Source organism: Zingiber officinale, chromosome 2B, assembly GCF_018446385.1.
Source record: "Zingiber officinale cultivar Zhangliang chromosome 2B, Zo_v1.1, whole genome shotgun sequence".
Taxonomy (NCBI): Eukaryota; Viridiplantae; Streptophyta; class Magnoliopsida; order Zingiberales; family Zingiberaceae; genus Zingiber; species Zingiber officinale.
This window is the reverse complement of record NC_055989.1, coordinates 133,828,747-133,850,671: the sequence shown is the minus strand read 5'-3', so window position 1 is coordinate 133,850,671 and position 21,925 is coordinate 133,828,747. Positions and strand designations below refer to the sequence as shown.

The 21,925-nt window shown below is 39.9% G+C and overlaps 1 long non-coding RNA gene across 1 annotated transcript; it reads left to right on the top strand.

The window, feature by feature from the left end:
* Positions 1 to 1,272: 1,272 nt before the first annotated feature.
* On the top strand, positions 1,273 to 3,878 carry LOC122049569. Its single transcript, XR_006130988.1, has 2 exons — positions 1,273 to 1,502; positions 3,617 to 3,878. It is a non-coding gene; the product is annotated as an uncharacterized LOC122049569 (long non-coding RNA).
* The last annotated feature ends 18,047 nt before the right edge of the window (positions 3,879 to 21,925 follow it).

The window sequence follows — 21,925 nt, the reverse complement described above, 5'->3', positions numbered from 1 at the left end:
TAAAACATTATGGAGCATGATAGGTAGTCTACTTTATCTAAGACCTGACATTTTATTTGCGGTTAGTATGTGCGCAAGATACCGCTAAAGAATCTCATTTGACTCAAGTCAAAAGAATCTTTAGATACCTCAAGGAAACCACAAATGTAGGAATTTGGTATCCTAGGACCACCAACTTTGAATTAATAGGATATTCGACTCAGATTATGCTGGATGCAAATTAGATAAAGCACAAGTGGTGGATGCCAACTACTTGGTCCATCCCTTGTCAGTGGTTTAGTAAAGCAATCTTGTGTTGCACTATCTACTGGTGAGTCGAATACATAGCTATAGGCGAATGTGTTGCACAGTTATTATGGATGATGCATACTCTAAAAGATTTCAACTTAAATATCACAAATGTAAAAGTATTAATTGACAATATAAGTTCAATTAACTTAACCAAGAATCCTGTGCATCATTCAAGAACCAAACATATTTAAATTAGGCACCACTTCATCAGGGATCATGTTACTAAAGGTGATATTGAACTCAAGTACATTGAGTCTAAATCAAATTTAGCTGACATTTTTACAAAACCACTCCCTGAAAGTGAATTTAGCAACTTACGACGACAATTAGGGATGTGCTCAATAGACTAGGAAATTTCAAAAATACTTTCAAAATTGATTTCACCAACTTATAGGCTAAACTTGTTTGTTTTTAAACTTTCCATTTTTTAGACTTTCGAAAACAGTTTTGGCCTTAGACTAGTTGTACATCCTTAGAAAACATGTACCCATGTAACGACCCAATTTTCCCTATTTCAAGTTCTAAAAGTCCATAAAAATATTTGAAAATACTTTTAAAATATTCTAGAGATTTTTAGGAATTTTTATAGTATTTTTACGTAATTTTTGGAGGTCGTTTAGTAGGGTTACAAAAAGAAAGAAGTTTTAAAAGAAAATGTTGAAGGTGAGATTCGAACCCACGATCTCGGGTCGGACTGACCCAAGTAAAACCGGCCCAACCAGCTGAGCTACACGGTTTTTGTTAACCTTATATGGAGTGAATAATATTTAAGCAGTAGTTAGTGAATAGAGAATAAATAGGAAGAAAAAATAGTTGCAGCCGAGACTCGAACCTGCGAGCCGCGCTTTAAGCAAAACACAGCCAACCAACTGTGCTAGCGAGTTTTGTTAATTAAGGAAAGAACGGATTATATTTAAGGTATAGTTAGTAATAGAAAACCTAGTTATAAAGGGATTAAGTTTTCCCTTTCTCGCCGAAAACCCTATTCGCCCTTTCTTTCTCTCGCGACGGCGCGCGACGGTCTCGGGCGGAAACGCAGCAAGGTTAGGGTTCTTCCTCCGGCGGCCGGCGAGGGGTTTTTCCGAGAATCCTTCTCATCCTCGTGATCTCCCCGACGTGGAGAGCCCGTGGACGCGTAGAAGGTGCTGTGATTTCGAGTCTCGCCGAATCCTAGCAACCCTTTTCTTCGGTTGTAAGTCCAAGAACGCTCGGTGAGTTGCTTCTCACCTGCAGTAGGAGTTGTTTTCGGACCTCGTTCTTCTCGGTTTTGAAACATGCTGTGGGATTATGGTGTTGTGCTTTTTGCCGTGAATCTCAAAGAATAGGAAAGAATTTTTAGTTTAAGCATATAGTTTAGTTTTGCCTCCTCTATTAGATTCTTTTGGTTTTCTTAAACAAATACAGATTGGATTTCTGTTTTCGTTTTGTTCTTCCTTATTGCTAGGATTGGTTTATTTTTGCGTTTGCTGGATTAGCTGCCTTTTAAATTCTGCTGGGAATTGGTTACTTATGTTACTGTGTTGCGGTATTAATTTGATGCTGGGAAGGATCAGCAAAGGTAGTAGAATTCTTTTGTGGTTTAACAAGTATGCACAGTCTTGTAGTTAGAAAATTCTGTTATGAGTTTTTGTAGTTTAACAGGCATGAACAGCCGGCCCTTTAAGCATCCCAGTATCTAATTCATCACTGATTTACTAATTAAGAATAGCCTCTTATAACTAGCATTTTTTTGATTTGTATTTCCTTGTTTTAATGGGCATGAATGGATATATCTATAGTAGCATGCAGATTAGTTTTCCTTTCCTTGCTACCATATTGAGCATGAACAGAACATAGGTATATATATGTGGTGCATTTTCCTTACTTGAACAAGCATGAACGACCTTCATTGTTAGCACTTTTGAGTAGCTTTAGCCTTAGCTTATTTGCAGATTTATTCAGAAATTTAGTTTTAGAATTCATTTGCTATGCACGGGCAAGAACAGCCTTCTAATCTATTTGGCCGGATTTAGGTTTTTATGTTGAACATGAATTTCTTTGTAAATCAAGCATACAGTGTTCTTAAGTCCCTTAGTTCCTTATGGGTGGTTTTATTTTATGAGCTTAGAACGCTAGTATGTTTGGGAAGATTTATTGTTGCTGTTTTAAGGAGCAAGAACAGTTCCTAACATTAGTATTTTAGTTTTGGGTACCTTGCATTCTAACAAGCATGAAATTATTAGTTTCTTTGCTATTACATAAGCATGAGTTTTTATCTTTAAGAACTATAAGCAAGAAAGACTAAGGTTTAGACTTGATTTCAATTTCAGAATATTGAATATCAAAAGCGCACACAAGGTGTTTGCTTAAATGCCAAGTAAGGGCAAGTATAAAGAAGTTATAGTTAAAAAGAAAGTATTTTACTTTTAAAGGGCATGTACCGGACACAAGATCCAAGGGATGGGCTCCAAGTTGCCCCTAGGCACATGGCCTAGAAGTATCTTAGTAGTTTCGGGATTAGCTACCTCGATTCTTATTAAGAATGCGCGCAAAGTGGTACAATGCCGGGCCCAAAAGAAGTTTATTATCTATTTTGAAGTATATATATATACATATATATATAAGCTTTTAGAACAAAAGAAATAAACTTAATTTAAGTTCAGAAATCAGCAAGATAGTTCTTTTGTTTCAATTTCAGCAAGTTAACTGTCTTAGTTTTATTTCAGCAAGATAGTCATTTCTATCTCTAAAAATTCAGCAAGTTAGTTCTTTTATATTAGCATGCCATTGAGACTTTCTACTGCTATTTATGAGCATGACTAGCTTCACATGTTAGTATTTCAGTTAGTTATACTTACTTGCTGTTCTTAGTAAGCATGCAGTAGTAGTTTCAATTGTTTCCTTGCTACTAGATTATTCAGCATGTTTAGCTTTACATGTTTAGTAGTTTTACATGTTTAGTAGCTTTACATGTTTAGTAGTTTTACATGTTTAGTAGCTTTACATGTTTATTATGTTTCCTTTATTGGATTTTGAGCATGATTAGCTATACATGTTTAGTACTTCAGTTAGTATGATTCCTTCATTGGATTTTGAGCATGATTAGCTATACATGTTTAGTACTTCAGATAGTATGATTCCTTCATTGGATTATGAGCATGATTAGCTATACATGTTTAGTATTTCAGATAGTATGATTCCTTTGCTATTTATGAGCATGAGTAGTTTTATATGTTAGCATTCGGTTTTAGCATGTTTTTATTTATATACATGCATATCGAGTTTTTGTGAGTAGATAGCGCTCACTAAGCTTTATGCTTATAGACTGCACTTCCTCCTACTGCAGATAAAGGAAAGGAAAAGATTTAGCAAGGAAGGCGACAAGGTGGTGGTGATGAAGGTGTGTGATGACTGGACTATGGAGAGATCCAGAGTTTGCTAGCATATGTTCAGGATTTACCTGTTTAGAGTCTCAGTTTATGTTCTAGTTCTCTTTAAATGTTATTATGAGTTGAGATTGTAATTAAGTTTATTCCGCACTTGTAGTTGGGTCCTATTGTTGGAGTGATATAGTTGTTTGCTATTGTTAGAGTAGTTCCTTCTTTTTATTTGAGTTATTATACTGCGTGGTCGTGTGATTATATGTTCCAGCCGCCTGTGGCTGAGTATACACCGTTTGTATTGTTGATTTGGTCACCGGTACAGGGGAGACTCTGCCGAAATTTTTCGGTAGGGTTTTCCTAGAGATTTTTAATTATACCGGTTAAGTAGAGTTAGTAGATAAGTAACGGTCACTCTTAAAGAGTAGTAGTAGTAGTAAGAAGGGTGGTCGTTACAACCCATAGGACTAGTTTTTTGAGCATCTCACCAACACCTTAGGTTTACCTTGCTTGTGTTTGATAAACATAGAAAGGGGTGAGATGCATAGGCCAACTATCTGGACTTAAGATGCTTATTTCAGTGCATCAGCATAAGTCTGGACGTTAAATACAATTCAGATATTAATCAGATTAAAAGTTCATCAGTCAAGTCAAACACTGACTGATTATAATCTGACTAACCAAGTGAAAGCTACTATCTTTTGATAGTTAGTTAGTACCTAATTGGTTAGACAGCTGGTTAAAGTTAAGTATCAAATTCAGGGGGAGAAATAAAACAACTTTAGTTTTCCAAATTGAATTTTAAACTTAATTTTGAAAATCAAAGTTTAAAAACAACTTGTTTAAAATTGTGAAATCTTTTACAAAAAATTTGAGAGTTTGAAAGGTTTTGAATCTAATACTTTTAAACTTTGAAAATTTGATTTTGAAAAACAAATTTTACAAAAACTTAGCAGTTTTTGAAAACTTAGCAATTTTACAAAAATTTTGGTTTTGAAAACTTATGTTTAAAAAGCGTTTCAAAGTTGAAACTTGTTTTAAATATTTAATCTTGAAATTTAGACCTTATACACTTATGTTTGAAAATTAAAACTTAGCAATTTTTCTAAAAGCTAAAAACTACTGCTTTATACAAGTTTTCAAAACTTTATACTCCCCCAAGTCAACTTGATCTTCTCTTGGATTTAAAAATTGTATTTTTTTCCTTGAATTCTGAACCAAACTCAGTTATTTTTTTAAGTGTTATTGTTTTCAGTAACTCTACACTATGATTGTTTCCCTTGTTTTTTTTATGAATGCCAAAGGGGGAGGAGGGTTAGGTGGTTAAGTTAGCTAAACCAATTTAAAAACACAAACTAACTTTAAAACCACACAAATGCATGTTGTTTCGTACATATGCTTTCACTAACTTAACGGGCTTCCATCAAAAAGGGAGATTGTTGGTGCGGGTACTAACGGTCTAACCTGGTTTTGATGAATGACAAATAGGTTAAGTTAGTTGTGTCGACACTTTGATCAGTGTGCGGGAAAAGTCCGGCTAGGTCGGCCGGATAGTGGCGAGAAGTCCACTAGGTCGTGGTGGCCGGATAGTGGCGAGAAGTCAATGGTCGACGGTGGCCGGACGCAGCGAAGTCCAGCTAGGTCGACGGGCTGACCGGATAGCTGGAGTCGACGGGGTGGCCGGACGCTTGGCGAGAAGTCCAGGTCGGGGTGGCCGGACGTCTGGCGGTAAGTGAGGTAAGTCACCTGGAGGAGTGGTGAGGACACGTTCTCGGAAGGGACATTAGGCGTCGATCCAGCTTAGATCCATTTCGGATGTCTAAGTCGAGATCGTGACTAGATTCGATCTCGAAGACGGAATCTAAGTCATACTCTTGTTGTTAATTTTATTACTTAGCGTATCTATAAAAATGTGCTTACAATCTGTGCAGGGTTTTATTTGCCTCGGACTAACACTTTTGCGGTAGGAAGCAATGAGGTCCGGCGCCGGGATGGTTCGGCGGAAGTCAGCGCTGGAAGGTATCTAGGCGGGAGGCAAGTTTTATCCCAGACGTTGACACTTGGAGCATCTGGTTGGGAGTGTTCGTCACATTCCGGCGCCGGAAGGATCCAGCGCCGGGCGGCATATAAAAGAAGCCCTGTGGGAGCTTCAAAATATCGTTCGAGAACTCGAGTTCAATCACTCGCTACTCTGCGCTCCAACGACGTCTCCGACGACTCACTCCGATTTTCTTTTAATTCATTATTTGTCGGTATAGCTTTGTTTTTCTTTCATTAGTAATATTTGTACGTAAATTGTAATTATCCGAATTGCTAGTGAATTGCCCAACGAAAGTACTCAAGGAGTACGGGCCTTCGAGTAGGAGTCGTCACAGGCTCCGAACGAAGTAAAAATCAACCGTGTTCATCTTTTTACTTCCTTACTTTTCCGCTGCGTTTTAACTCGAGATTTTCGAATCGATATTCACCCCCCCCTCTATCGAATCTAACGGTCTTACACTTTGTTCCGGGGATAGTCTCCTTGAGCTTCTCCTTGTCTTTTTGTGCCATTTTGCCCTTTTTCTTGGCCAATTTGGGGCACTTGCTCTTGTAGTGCCCATGTTCCCTACATTCAAAGCATATAATATGATTTTTATTATTAATTGAAATATTTATACCTTTGCTTGTAGGGGTGACATCTTTTCCTTTGGATCCGGAGGTAGAAGCTTCCTCTTGATCCAAACTTGATACTCCTCCATTTGATTTTGCTTGACTTGTGGAGGTGGACGCTTCTTCATCTTCTTCTTCTCTTGACCCGGATGTGGAGGATTCTCCTTCTTCTTGATCCGGTGTCAATGAAGATTGCTCCCCCTCAATCCTAGAGGTGGAGGCTTCACCTTCTTCTTCATTCTCTTGTACATGAAACAAGGAATATACTACTTCCTTGCTCTTTTGATTGCACTCCTTTGAGGATGAAGCTTCTTCTTGGACTTCTTCTTCGGAAGTTGAGCATCTCTCAACTTCGGAGTCCTCCTCTTGATCTTGATCCATTGAGTCGCCCTCTTTGGATTCTCCTTGATTTGGTACAGTGGAGGGGATCTCATGTATCTTTGCCAACTTGCTCCAAAGCTCCTTGGCATCTTCAAACTCTCCAATTTGAGCCAAAATGTTGCTTGGCAATAAATTTACCAAGAGCTTGGTCACTTTATCATTTGTCTCGCTCCTTTGAATTTGCTCCGAGCTCCATTTGCTTTTCTTGAGAAGCTTGCCCTTGGAGTTTGTTGGAGCTTCAAATCCTTCCATTAGAGCAAACCATTGCTCTATCTTCATCATAAGAAAGTTTTTGATTCTTGATTTCCAAGAATCGAAGCTCGTGGAAGTGTATGGTGGAGCCACCCTCGTGTCGAATCCGAGCCCATCTCGGAATTCCGTTGTAGAAGTTGAGCTTTTGAATTTCTTTGACTTTGACAATTTTCTTCAACTTCTTCACCCTCTAGCTTCTCTTGTTATACTTGACCCTTCCGGCGATGATTCCGGTGAAGAGCAACCTGGCTCTGATACCACTTGTTAGGACCGAAAAGTAGCTAGAGGGGGGGTGAATAGCTCTTCGCGTGCTCGTTGCTCGGCGTTGCTTGTTTCTTCAAGGATGCGCAGCGGAAATACAAAGAAACAAATACAAACACGCTAACACTTGGATTTTACTTGGTATCCACCTCCAAGGGAGGTGACTAATCCAAGGATCCACACAACACACGCACCCTCCACTAATGAAACTCTCCTTTATGGTAACTACCAAGGGCGGAGAAGCCCTACAAGACTCAATACAAGAAGAAGAAAGGGTAGTAAAGAAATACAAGCTTACAAGCTTACAATGAGTGCACAAACCCTAACCCTAGTTTCTTCTTCTTGCTTTGATCCGCCTCTTGACTTGGAAGAGCCTCCAAGAACCTTCAAGAACTGGCGATCTCGAGCTTGAGAAGAGTTGTGGAGGAGCTGGTGAAGATCTGAAATGAATCTATGAAGTGATGCCGAAGACAACGCACGCCTGCAACTCAAATACGACGCAACGGTCGGATCCCAATCGATTCGATTATTCCCAATCGATCGGAGGCTTTGGATCGATCCACGGATCGATCCGGCGCCTATCGCGTGAAAAATGCCCGGATCGATCTACGGATCGATGCAACAGCATCCCAATCGATCCATCGATCGATTGGGACCTCTGGATCGATCCACCGATCGATCCAGAGGCTTTCTGTTCGCTGGGAAAGGTCCGGATCGATCCACCGATCGATCCAGCTTGGTTTTTGCCCAAAACCAAGTCCCAAACCTCCCAAACCAACATCCGATCAACCTTAACCTGTTGGTACGTCATGCCTAGCATCTAGTCACTCCCTTAACCTGCTAGGACTCCCTCACCAAGTGTCCGGTCAATCCCTTTGACCCACTTGGACTTTTCTTTCATGCCAAGTATCCGGTCACTCTCTTGACCTACTTGGACTTTCACTAGGGTTTTCAATCGCCTAGCTTCACTCACTAGGTCTTTCACCTGGCTTCACTCACCAGGACTTTCCTTCTGCCTGGCTTCACTCACCAGGACTTCCAATCTGCCTAGCTTCACTCACTAGGTCTTTCACCTGGCTTCACTCAACAGGACTTTCATACTGCCTAGCTTCACTCACTAGGTCTTTCACCTGGCTTCACTCACCAGAATTTTCATACTGCCTAGCTTCACTCACTAGGTCTTTCACCTGGCTTCACTCACCAGGATTTTCTTTCTGCCTGGCTTCACTCACCAGGACTTTCACAGTCAAGTATCCGGTCAACCTTGACCTACTTGACTCTTCTGCAATCAACCTTTCATTGTCAAACATCGAAATCCAAACCAAGACTCAAGCTTGGTCAACCAGGTCAACCTTGACCTAAGGGATATTGCACCAACAAGTAATATACATCTTTTGGTCAATTAAAATATCTAGGTGCGTGATTTGATAAATTGCCGATAATATTAAGTTCTTATCTCTGGTAACCATCACTTTATCTTTTACTTACAAAAAGCACTGAATTGACCACTTTAATTAGTTGGGGGTTGGGGTTTCTTAACATTTGGGTTCACAATGTCTAATCCTCACACTTATACTTTTTTCAAATAATCTCATGAGATAACAGAATATGAGCTATATTATCAAAATGTTTTATGGTATCTTCCTTGGCTTCCATTTTTTTTGTGTATTTGGGTCCATGATGATAAGAGGTCTAATATAATGTCTCTTAAAATGCATGGACGAAGCCAACAGATTTCATCATATACCGATACATAAAAGACTAACGGTAGTATAGTACTTCAAATTGAAAGGTGGTGTTCAGAACTTTCATAACATAAATTTTGATTTAATTGCACACGAATCTTGCGTGATTACGAACTATCAAATTGTCATACTTATCAATTTATGCATAGTACTTTTGCTCTAATTTTTTTGTCATATCATCTTATTTTTGATGCTATGTTTAAAAAAAAACTAGATTTAAGGACAAAATATTTTCATCCCAAATCTATAACAAATTTAGCGACAAAATAAGAAATTGTTGCTAATTAGCAACAAATTTAGTAACAAAATAGTTTTGTCATAAATTAACAACAAATTCTATTTCGTCACAAAATTCGTTACCAATTAGTAATGTAATTCAATATTCGTTGCAAACTTTGCGATGAAATTCCAAATTCATTGCAAATTTTCCAATGAAATTGGCATTCATTGCAAATTTTGCATTGAAATTAAAATTTGTTGCAAACTTTGTGACAAATTAAGAATTCGTCGCAGAATGGGTAAAAATTAAAAAATAAATAAAAGTATTCAAAATCGATGGATGGACCTAGAGAACTTGAAATTACATGAAACTATTTTCTATGTCTCTCTCTAGTTCTCATAATTATATTCATGGCTTCAAATATCAATTTGATCCCGCAAGTACCCCATGGTAGTTTTGGTGTGATCAACCAAGTTAAGTTAGATCCTGTTATATTTGATCATTGTGTCTAAGTGTGCAGGAACTTAGATCACAAGAAGTCAAGTGAAAGACGCAGCTAGCGAGGAGGATGACACGGAAAAGAGTCGACGGATTCGGTGTGTCCGAGGGACAAGGTGCTGTGGAAGAATACGCAAGCGGATGAGAAGGAAGCCCACGACATTTCTGATGGATGAGAAGCCGGAACGGGAGATTGCTTGAAGAGAAAGTCGGAAGATAGATTCAGGTAAGCCCAATTTCGAATGGTCGAGATCACCCAAGCGACCAGAGAAGGCGTTGGACAGTCAGCACAAGCTGACTGATCCGAGCGCCCGGACCGTCCACCCCTGGACAAGATAGTCTGGGCACCTGGACCATTTTGGTTCCAAAAGGCGCCATCCACATCAGTAGCGATCCGAGCGCCCGGAGCGGGTCTAGGCGCTCGGGAATGGATAAAAAGTTATCTTTGCACTGTTGCGAAGGCCGTTGCATGGAGATAGAGTTTGTCATGCTGGGGGCGCCCGGATAGGGTCCAGGCGCTCAGATCGTGCCACGTCAGCAAACAGTCAGATTCAACCAGCAGGCTATAAATTAAGCCCTGGTCTCAGTAGTTTCTCACAACACTTTCTGTATTCGAGTATTTCTACTATGTTCTTCAAAGTTCTATACGTTCAATGTTTTGTATGAGGTTTCTCCGCGACTTGTGTTGAAGGAGTTGATTAGTTGAGCTTCATTTGTCTTGGATTAGCAATATCCCTGGTTTTAAACCAAGTAAATCGTTTGTGTCTCATACTTATTTTATGCATTTCAATTTCGTTTATTAAAGTTTTTTTCTAATCTAAAGTCGAAAGTTTTAGAAAGGGTATACCTATTCTTTTCAGGACAATTCAACCCCCCCCCCCCTCTTGTAGGCTATACGGGACCTACAAGTGATATCAGAGTGAGGATATTTCAGAAGGACTAACCGTCAACTGAAGCACACAAGAAATGATCGGACCAAGCATCTATCTGCCTAAGTTCGAGGAGTAATTTGTGACTTGGAAAAAGAAGATGGAGGTATTCTTCAAAATTGATTTTGAATTACTTTTAATTATGAAATATGGTTTTGTAGCACTTAAGGATCTGCAAGGAGCTGACAAAGAAGAATATCAGTGGACAAAAAAAGAGTAAGCTGACATCATGTCAAACGGCAAGGTAGAATTCCATCTACTGAGTATTTTACCACCACAAAAAGTCAACTGGAACAGAGTCGAGTCAGTCAAAGAGCTCTGGAAAAAATTCTTAAAACTGCATGAAGGAACCTTAGAGGCAAAATTCGCAAGACGGGATCTTAAGTTTGGGCTTTCGAAAAGGAAGATGCACCTTGGTGATATGAATAGTATCATCTAACCTTTTAAGCCATACTTAACCAGAATCTCAGAACCGGGGTATTACATCATGGGCCAAGGAAAAGTGGTGCTGAAGATGACCTCGGGCAAGGATCTCACTCTGAACAATATGTTGTATGTTCCAGAGATTCGAAAGAATCTAGTATCCAGATCACTGTTAAGCAAGTATGACTTTCGCATTGTCTTTGAGTCCGACAGAGTTGTATTGTTCAAGAATAGAGTGTTTGTAGGAAGGGGCTATCTATCTGATGGGTTGTTTAAGCTCAATGTAATGGCGATTATGCCTAAGATAAATAAAACTAAAAGCTCTTCCACTTATATGCTTGAGTCTTCATGTTTGTGGCATGGTAGACTAGGACATGTTAACTACGATGTATTGCGTAGATTAATTAATATGCAAAGCATACCTACATTCCACCTTGACCTAAAACACAAGTGTGAGATTTGTGTTGAGGCGAAAATGATAAGGTCATCCTTTCAACATATTGAAAGAAGTAATGAACCACTTGACCTAATCCACACTGATGTGTGCGACCTAAAAGGTACGCCAACTCGTGGTAGTAATAAATACTTCATTACTTTTGTAGATGATAACACAAAATATTGTTATGTGTATCTTCTCAAAAGTAAAGATGAAGCTATAGAGAAATTTGCTCTCTATAAGAATGAGGTTGAAATCAGCTTAATAGAAAGATTAAGGCAGTTCGAAGTGACTGAGGCGGTGAATATGTATCACCGTTTGCTGAGTTGTGTGCTGAACATGGGATCAGACACAAAACAACAGCTCCTTATACTCCTCAGCAAAATGGAGTTGTTGAGCGAAAGAATCGAACTCTAAAAGAGATGATGAATGTTTTTCTATTGAGCTCTGGATTGCCAGAGTCCATATGGGGGGAAGTTGTGCTAACAACTAATTATCTTTTAAATAAGATGTCCCGGAAGAAAATAGATAGGAGCCCTTATGAGTTGTGGAGTGGAAGACAACTGTCCTACAAATATTTATGAATGTGAGGGTGTCTTACCAAAGTGTTGGTGTCTGATCCGAAAAGGATTAAGATAGGACCAAAGACTGTTGATTGCATATTTATTGGATATGCACAAAACAGCACTGCGTACAGATTTTGTGTGTATGAGTCACACATACCTGAGATACACAAGAACTCGATAATCGAATCGAGAAATGCCTCGTTCTTCGAGCATGTATTTCCGTATAAGACTCGAGAGGATGCTAGCTCTTCAAAACGGGCAAACAAAACACAAGGCGAAGAAGATGATGATGATGTTGAACCAATTGAGGTTGAGCTTAGACAGGGTAAAAGAGCTCGGGTAGAAAAATCCTACGGATCGGATTTTATCACTTTCATGTTGGAGAGTGAGCCCCGAAGTTACTCAGAAGTTGTAGGCTCTTCTGATAGACCTCATTGGAGAGAGGCAATTGCATCTAAGATAGAATCTATCTTGCAAAATCACACTTGGGAACTTATGGATCTTCCTTCGGAAAGTAAACCAATAGGTTGCAAGTGAATTTCCAAGAAGAAAATAAAATCAGATGACACGATAGATAAGTATAAGGTCATATTGGTAATCAAAAGATACCAACAACGACAAGGTCCTGATTACTTTGATACGTATTCTCCGGTGTCAAAAATAACTTCCATGAGAGTATTGTTTGCTATTGTCACTCTATAGAATCTCGAAATACATCAAATGGATGTAAAGACTGCCTTTCTAAATGGGGATTTAGAAGAGGAAATCTACATGGAGCAACCTGAGGGGTTTTCTGTGCTAGGATAGAAAAACAAGGTTTGTAGATTGGTGAAGTCATAATATGGCTTGAAACAAGTTCCAAAGCAGTAACATGAAAAATTTGATAATGCCATGAAGGAATGTGAATTCAAGATCAATGTGTCTACATGAAAGCCACAGAGAGTGACTATGTCATCTTGTGCCTCTATGTAGATGACATACTTATCATTGGAAGTAATGATAAGATAATAAAATCCACAAAAGGTATGCTGAGCTCAAGATTTGATATAAAAGACATGAACCTAGCTGATGTGATTCTAAGAATCAAAATTCTTAGAACAACAGAAGGACTTGTTCTTAGTCAGTCTCATTATGTGGATAAAATTCTTGAGAAATTCATCAATGGTGATACTGCGTTGGCACGAACGTCGATAGATACGAGTCAACATCTATCGAAAAATCAAGGTGAAAGTATCTCTCAGATAGAGTACTCTTGAGTAATTGGAAGTCTGATGTACTTGATGAGTTGTACACGATTAGACTTGGCATACACAATAAGCAAACTGAGTAGATACACGAGTAATCCCGGTGTTGAGTACTGGAAAGGGATAACAAGAGTACTGAGGTACTTGAGGTATACTCGTGAATATGGACTGCACTATACAAGATATCCTGCTGTGATCGAAGGATACAACGATGCAAGTTGGATATCTGATATAAAAGACTCTAAGTCTACGAGTGGATATATCTTCACTCTAGCAGGTGCAGCCATTTCCTGAAAATCTTCTAAGTAAACCGTAATAACCAGATCCACGATGGAATCTGAGTTTGTAGCTCTTGAGAAATGTTATGAAGAGGTCGAATAGCTACGACAATTCTTAGAAGATATTCCACGATGGTCGAAACATGTGCCAACGATTTGCATATATTGCGATAATCAATCAGCAATCGGTCGGGCACAGAGTCATCTGTATAATGATAAGTCTAGACATATACGTAGTAAACATAATACCATTAGACAATTACTCTCAATGAGAGTTATCATTATTGACTATGTGAAGTCAAAGGATAACCTAGCGGATTCAGTAACCAAAGGGTTAAATCGAGAGTTAGTTGCAAGCTCCTCACAAGGAATGGGTTTGATGTTGTTGTCAGCGATCAGCGCAGAGGACACCCAACTTATGTTGACTGGAGATCCCAAGAACTAGGTTCAAAGGGGCAACTAATCTGCACTGACTAGACACGGTGTGGGGGATAGCCCAATGAAACAGTGACTAGACGAGGGTAAGTCGATGGGCTTTTAATGGTCAAGAAGAGTAGATGACAACTCTTGAGGGATCACCTATGCGAGAAAGAAGTGGGGCCTCTTTGAAAAGAATTGGAGGCACAATTCTTAGAGCTTCTCACAGAACCAGGCGTGCTCATGGCTAAGAACGAACATACTCATGAGAACTGAGTTGTATCAGGGAGAGTCTTGTGTGAGATTTGTCACTGCTTACACAGACGACAATATAGTTCAAGGACATCGTGTCTACTATCAGCCAGTAAGCAACCAAATCTTCACAAGGGAAGGTTCAAAGGGTAAAACCTACCTATCCTATACTTGACTCAATTGCTGAATGTTATCACTTACCCTATCTCCATTCATGTGGGGATTATTGAATAAGTGAATGGAGAAGAAATGGAAGAGGAAAGAGGCTCCATTGTGAATGCGACTTTAGTCCCACATTGGAAGTTTCAAGGCATTTTTGTTTGTTTATATTGATTCACATACATTGAGGATGTGAACAAATGTATGGGGAGACGCTCTCTCTCACGTGTGGGTGCGTAGGGGGGGGTGTAAATCCAAGGTCCGGATTGCACTGAACCAAGTTGACTCGTGTGCGAGCGCGACCTGCGCACACGAATGCAGGATCAGTCGGGGCAAAATTTGCCCAAGTGGAACAATTAACATTGCCGAGTAATAATGAGTGAAACAGTGGTCATTCGCTGCTCGACTAATAATGATCATTAAGATCATTAACTCTGGCCATTGATCTGAGCTCCTTTATAAGGAGGCTCCGATCATAGGCAGAGTAGACTCAGCTCAGGTCATCTCAACTGTAAGTTGAATTTAATTCGAGTATTTAAATTCGGCTAATACCATGTTTATCTCCGACAATAAATTGTTTGTGCCCAACAATAATACTAGATAGCACATAGATGTCATTCAGTTGAATTTAATTTTATTTAGCTAAAAATGGTGTCTTGTGTCTGTCGCACTAATTTTTTTATTTGCGTAATTATTAAAATCATAATCTTGTAATATGATGAATAGTGTTGTGAGTATAGCTACTATATGCTTATGACTTGATCATCATTTGAGAAGCACTCTCTTTTTTTGATTTTTGAGAAAAGATCGCGTACTCATATTTGAGTGATGGTGGGTTATCATTTTGTATGTTAATAAGAGGAGTCTCTTATTAATATACTTTTTGAATGTTTGTCCATTGAATAGATTATTCTAGTAGCAGGCTTGAATTTATCATGGAATTTGATCTGCTATCCCTTAACTATGGCTGGTTTCGTCTGATTGAATCATACAGTATCATTTATCAAGACATTAAAGAATTTACTTCAGGGTGATATGAGTAAGATTGTTGTCAAATTTGATCCAAAGACACTTGTTTCTAGGGTTTGTTTTCTGATCATGCTTGTTCCAGTTGAAAATTGATTTACTAACAAAACTTTGACAATGTTTACAGCAAATTCATGACAATTCATAGACTAATTTAATAAACAATCGGATAATCTGTTATTTAAGGATGAATAGACTGAAGAAAGTTTTTCCTAGAGATTCTATGAACATCTCATTATTGGTAACATACACAATCCTGTGGTGATGAACACTTATATCTTACCCTTTATTTCACATACAAACATTGACATTTCTTTTTAAGAGGCTTCGAATTGGATTATATTTGTAAAATATGTTAAGGAAAAAAGATCGTGGAATGCCATCAATATCATTGTCAATATTTCAAACCTCAGCAGCATTGATCTCCTTAACTAGTAACTTTGGAGGATAACTTCAAGCATTATCAGGGTTGTCATCAACTCTGGATTTGACATACCTCAGTTTAAGAATGAAATTAACTTGTTGCCACTAAGTTTAATGTTGTGACTTAGACTTTTTACATGGTGCTAGATTGTTAGGGTCATGTTGTCAAAGATTCTGATGTTGAAACTGTAGCTGTTCTAGTTGAGCTATTTTCTGGGAAAGCTATTGAATGGTCTCAGGTCATCAATTTGCTAGAGCGTCAATTTCGTCATGTATGCCTATGAGTAGGCCTATCCTTTTAGTGAATGCATATTCATCAAATTTAGCCAAAGATAAGGACGAACCTACGTTAAAGGTTTATGGCATCCTTATCCTGTTTCAGATAATGGGAATGATCTGGTTCCTAATGAGATGCACCTTGGAAATTACTCTAAAATTTGTCATCCTTATGCATTGTTGTTGACTGGACCAAATATGGGCAGAAAATCAACATTGTTGTGAAGGACATGTTTGTCAGTTATATTGTCCCGGGTTATACTAGAGGAAATTCGCATGCACATATGTTATTGGAAGCATTAAAATGCACCTTGTGAAGAATGTGTGTTATCTTCTATTGATACCATCTTTACACGTTTTCATTGTTGATACAGTCTGACCTGGATGTTGTTTTGATGTTGACACTGATTTAAGTTTCAATCAGATATTGAATTAACTCAGACAAATCAGGGTTGACTTGGTTGACCTGATTAATCTGATTGGGAAAAGTCCGAGCAAGGAGCTTGGCACGGGAGAAGTCCTGGTGAGTGAAGCCAGGCAATTGGAAAAGTCCTGGTGAGTGAAGCCAGGCAATTGGAAAGTCCTGGTGAGTGAAGTCAGGCAATTGGAAAAGTCCTGGTGAGTGAAGCCAGGCAATTGGAAAGTCCTGGTGAGTGAAGCCAGGCAATTGGAAAGTCCTGGTGAGTGAAGCCAGGCAATTGGAAGTCCTGGTGAGTGAAGCCAGGCAATTGGAAAGTCCTGGTGAGTGAAGCGGGCAAGGGAAAATCCAGATGGATCAAGGGTGATCGGACATCTGGTGTTGGGAAGTCCAAGTATGGAAACTTGGCATGTATAGTCGGAGAAGAGCTCGGTAGCTCGGTCTCTGGACTGTCAGGATTAAGGGTAGCAAGCTTGGATGCTTGCCCCTTAAATCACAGCCTTGGATCGGTCTGATGATCGGTATGTCTGGATCGGTCGGCGGACCGATCCGGTGACACTAAGTGTGTCTGATCGGTCTACGGACCGATCGGTAAACCTAGCACGCTATGATGTTAGTTCTTGATCGGTCCGCCGACCGATCGGTGAAACTCGATAGCATCTGCGAATACTCTTGTATCGATCTTGGCGGTCTCGGGACGGTCAGATTGATCTGATCGGTCGGAGACCGATCGGGCTTATCTTGTGACACCGATCGGTCGAGGACCGATCGGTTAGTTCTGATCGGTCATGACCGATCGAAGCAATCGAAAAGAGATTTGAGCGTATGGATCGGCTGCGGACGATCCATACTATAGTCTTTTGCATGCACTTTCTCGATTCTTCGGTTCAAAGTTGCTTTTGCCTAAATATTTCTAACCATCTGCTGCAAGATTTTGAGGTGCAGGTTACTGGTAATTTGCAATTGGTTGATTTCAAATTGAGCTTCATTAGTAGAGGATACCAGAGAGACTTTTGCTGTAAACCTGTTAAAGCAGCAAAATCGTGGCTGCGATCTGGCGGTGATCTGGCATCGATCAGCTCAACTCATGGTGATTGGGTGGAGCTCAGAGACACCAGTGAAGACCAGAATTCCATTGGTGTGAGCTCAGATGATCAGATGAGAAAGAAGCGTGATTGGCGATGCTATGGCTGGATGCAGAGATTTGCTGCAGTTTGGCAGGGATCCGTTGCGGGCGAAAGGCAGAGATGGCAGAGACATAAAAGGCTGGTTGAAGAGAGGGTTAAGAAGAAGTTCTTGGGGAAGAAAAAAAAAAACACTCTCTGTCGATCAGTGCAAAAGCTTTGACGCTCGGGGCTGTCTCGACTTGCTCTCTGTTTCACTGACCTTCGCGTGACTGTAAGCTTAATTTTCATTCTCCTAAGTCACCAAGCTCAGTAAGTCTTGTGCTATATTCTACATACCTGTTGAGATTTTGTTGAGAGGTCACTCCACCGAGAAGGAGAAAGTTCATAGCCGGGTGTTCACCGGGGTTGATCTACCGAAGATCGGCTTGTCCACCTTACGGACACCGAGGAGTAGGGGCAAGTTATCCCCGAACCTCGTAAACACTTGAGTCACTGTGGTTTGCTTTGTTTCTTCTCTTATTCTCTTATTCTGTCCTTAACTTGTTTTCCGCTGCGCTAACCACTCGTGTGAGTTTTATCTTTGAGTTTTAGCTTTTGAAGAGGCTATTCACCCCCCTCTAGCCATCCAAGATCCTAACAAGTGGTATCAGAGCTTGGAGCTCTTCATCCGGCTTAACAACCTAAGAGCAAAGAGATGGCCATGAGGGAAGGTTTTAGCACAAATCGACCACCTTACTTTGAAGGGGCAGATTTCCAGTACTGGAAGGGACGCATGGAGTATTACCTAAAGACGGACATTGCCATGTGGTTCTCAGTCAAGGAAGGCTACACACCACCAAGAGATGAGGAAGGTAAGGAGCTCGAATCGTCAAGGTGGTCTACCGAACAACTCCGCAAAGCACAAGCCGATGCCAAGGCCATGGTCACCTTGCAATGTGGAATCGCCAAGGACCAACTAGTCAAGGTAGGTCCTTTTACTAGTGCAAGAGATCTATGGAAAAAGCTCATTGAGCTTCAAGAAGGGACTCGGGACTCTCGAATTGCCAAGAGAGACTTGTTCCTCAACCAACTCCAGAACCTCACCATGAAGGAAAATGAGAATGTAAGTGAACTTCATGGTAGGTTTAAAGAGATCATTAACGGTCTCCATTCCATAGATGAACATGTAGAAAACCGCGATCTTGTAAGGTATGCACTTAAAGCTTTTCCTAGGAATGCCTTGTGGTCATCTATGGTAGATGCCTACAAGGTATCCAAGGATCTTTCAATTGTCAAGTTAGATGAATTTTTCTGTGAAATGGAATTACATGAACTTGCTAACAAAGGCCAAAAGGAGAAAGGTATTGCTCTTGTTGCAGGAGAAAGGAGCAAGGATGGGAGAAGGAAGAAGGAAAAGAAGAAAGAAAAGGAGATCTCCTCATCCACCTCTTCCTCCGAGTCCGATGACGAAGGCGAATCATCGTCATCAAGCGAAATGGCGAATTTCGTGAGGAGGATCATGAGAAGAAGCCGAAGATACAAAGGTAAACCTAATGATCCGAACATAGATAAATCTAACGTTACGTGCTATGAATGTAGTAAGAAAGGGCACTACCGAAGTGAGTGTCCTAAGCTCAAGAAGGAAGAACGAGCCAAGAAGAAGGAAGAACGAGCCAAGAAGAAAGAAGAAAGAAGCAAAAAGAAGAAGGCCCTTAAGGCCACTTGGGATGAGTCATCTTCAAGCTCATCCGAGGAAGAAGAGAAGAAGGAGAAGAGCACTCGCCATTTAGCACTCATGGCAAGGGAGGACTCCGGAAGCGATGGCAACTCAAGTGATGCTTCAAACGCGGCCTCATCATCCTCGGATGATGAAGAGGTAACCTCTTCTCATGTAGAAAAATGTTATAAGACTATTACTCATTTATCTACATTGCTTAAAAAATCGAAAACAGAAAATAAATTGTTAAAAGAAGAAGTAGAAATGCTAAAGGCTCTTAGGGAAGATGAGGTTGATGACCTCCATCTAGAGCTTCTTGAAGATGAGAACAAGGCTTTGAAGAGTGAGGTTGAGAAGCTCAAGAAAATGCTTGAGAAATTCTCAACTAGCTCTAAGACATTAGACATGATCTTAAATGCCCAAAGGGCAGTCTACAACAAAGCCGGGTTAGGTTATCAACCCAAAGAATCGAGTTTTATCTCATTAGTGTCTAGGACCCAATACCATAGATCAAATGATTCTAGGGTTCATGGAACTAGGAAGGGTATGACCAAAGCATGGGTTCCTAGGTCACTTCTTGTAGATGCATTAGGTCCCAAGATTTGGGTACCTAAAACATCTATCTTTCGTATCTTGTAGGCATTGATCGAGGGGGAGCACCTATCAACTTGGTTTGTTGATAGTGGATGCTCCAAGCACATGACCGGGGACAAATCTCTATTTGCTTCTCTTCAAAACAAAAGTAGAGGTAATGTGTCTTTTGGTAACAATGGTAGTCTTAAGGTAATAGGAGTTGGAGACATTCATATATCCGAATGCCTTCATATCAAGAATGTTCTTCTAGTCAAGGGAATGACTTTTAATCTCCTAAGTGTCAGTCAATTGTGTGATACGGGTTACACAATTGAATTTCATTCAAGTCAATGTTTGGTTAAAAACATTGACACACTTGACACAGTACTAGTAGGCACAAGGGTAGACAATATTTATCAAGTATCATTTAAAAGTGCTACTAATGCTTTGATTAAGTGTTTCATGTCAAAAGAAGAAGAGTCTTGGCTATGGCATAGAAGGTTGGCACATGTAAACATGAAGAACATCCGGAAGCTAGCAAACAAAGGATTAGTGCGAGGCTTACCAAGCATCAAATATCAAAAGAACAAACTATGTGATGCATGTCAAAAGGGTAAGCAAACAAAAGCGGTTCATAAAGGTAAAAGCATTGTAAGTACTTCTACTCCGTTAGACTTATTGCACATGGACCTATTTGATTGCAGTAGTGTAATATCTTTGAATGGAAGTAGATATTGTCTTGTGATTATTGATGATTTCACTAGATATACTTGGACCTTCTTTTTGAAACATAAGGACCAAACCATAGATATTTTCATTTCTTTTTGTAGAAGAACGGAAAATGAAAAATCAACCACAATTAAAACCATTAGGAGTGATCATGGTGGTGAATTCCAAAACCATAGGTTTTTAGAGTTTTGTCAAGAGAAGGGTTATAGACATGAGTTCTCTACTCCAAGGACCCCACAGCAAAATGGGGTTGTGGAGAGAAAGAACCGAGTCCTACAGGAAGCTGCACGAAGCATGCTCAATGAGTACTCTTTGCCGAGCTACTTATGGGCCGAAGCTGTGAGTACAGCTTGCTATGTGCAAAATCGAGTCCTAATACACAGATTTTTAGGAAAGACCCCTCATGAACTTTGGTTTGGGAAACCACCTACAATTAAACATCTTAGGGTGTTTGGTTGTAAGGTGTTTATCTTGAACACAAAGGATCATCTTGGGAAGTTCACGGCTAAGGCTGATGAAGGGATACTGGTCGGGTATTCACTCACCAGCAAAGCCTATCGAGTCTAACAATAGGACTAAATTGATTGAAGAGTCCTCTGATGTAGCTTTTGAAGAAATCCCTAATTTAAATGATCAATCAAGGGATGTAGAACAAATTCAATTCGAACTTAGAAGGCTAAGTTTGAATGACCAAAACATCGAAAGAGTCGAAATTGACTCTGATAATAATGAGCAAGGACAACAAAGAACTCAGGTGGATCCATTGTCTGATATTGAGTCCTTGTCTGTGCCAAGTGAGACCACTCATGAGGCACCATCAGCACCAAGGCAGTCTAGGTTAGACACTAGTCACCCCCAAGACCAGATTGTGGGAGACATCCATCAAGGGGTTAGGACTAGGTCATTCTTTAGAAATGAGTCCAATGAGGTCGCTTTGATCTCGGAAATTGAACCTAGATTAATTGATGAGGCATTGCATGATCCTGAGTGGATCATAGCTATGCAAGACGAATTAGGTCAATTTGAAAGGAGCCAAGTATGGGACTTGGTTCCCAGACCTAAGAAGACCACCATTATTGGAACCAAATGGGTCTTCAAGAACAAATTGAACCAAAAGGGAGAGGTAGTTAGAAACAAGGCAAGACTTGTAGCCAAGGGCTATAGTCAAGTTGAAGGCCTTGATTATGATGAGACATATGCTCCAGTGGCCCGATTAGAGTCCATTCGCTTAATGCTAGCTTTTGCTGCACATAGAGGTTTCAAGCTCTATCAAATGGATGTAAAATCGGCCTTCTTA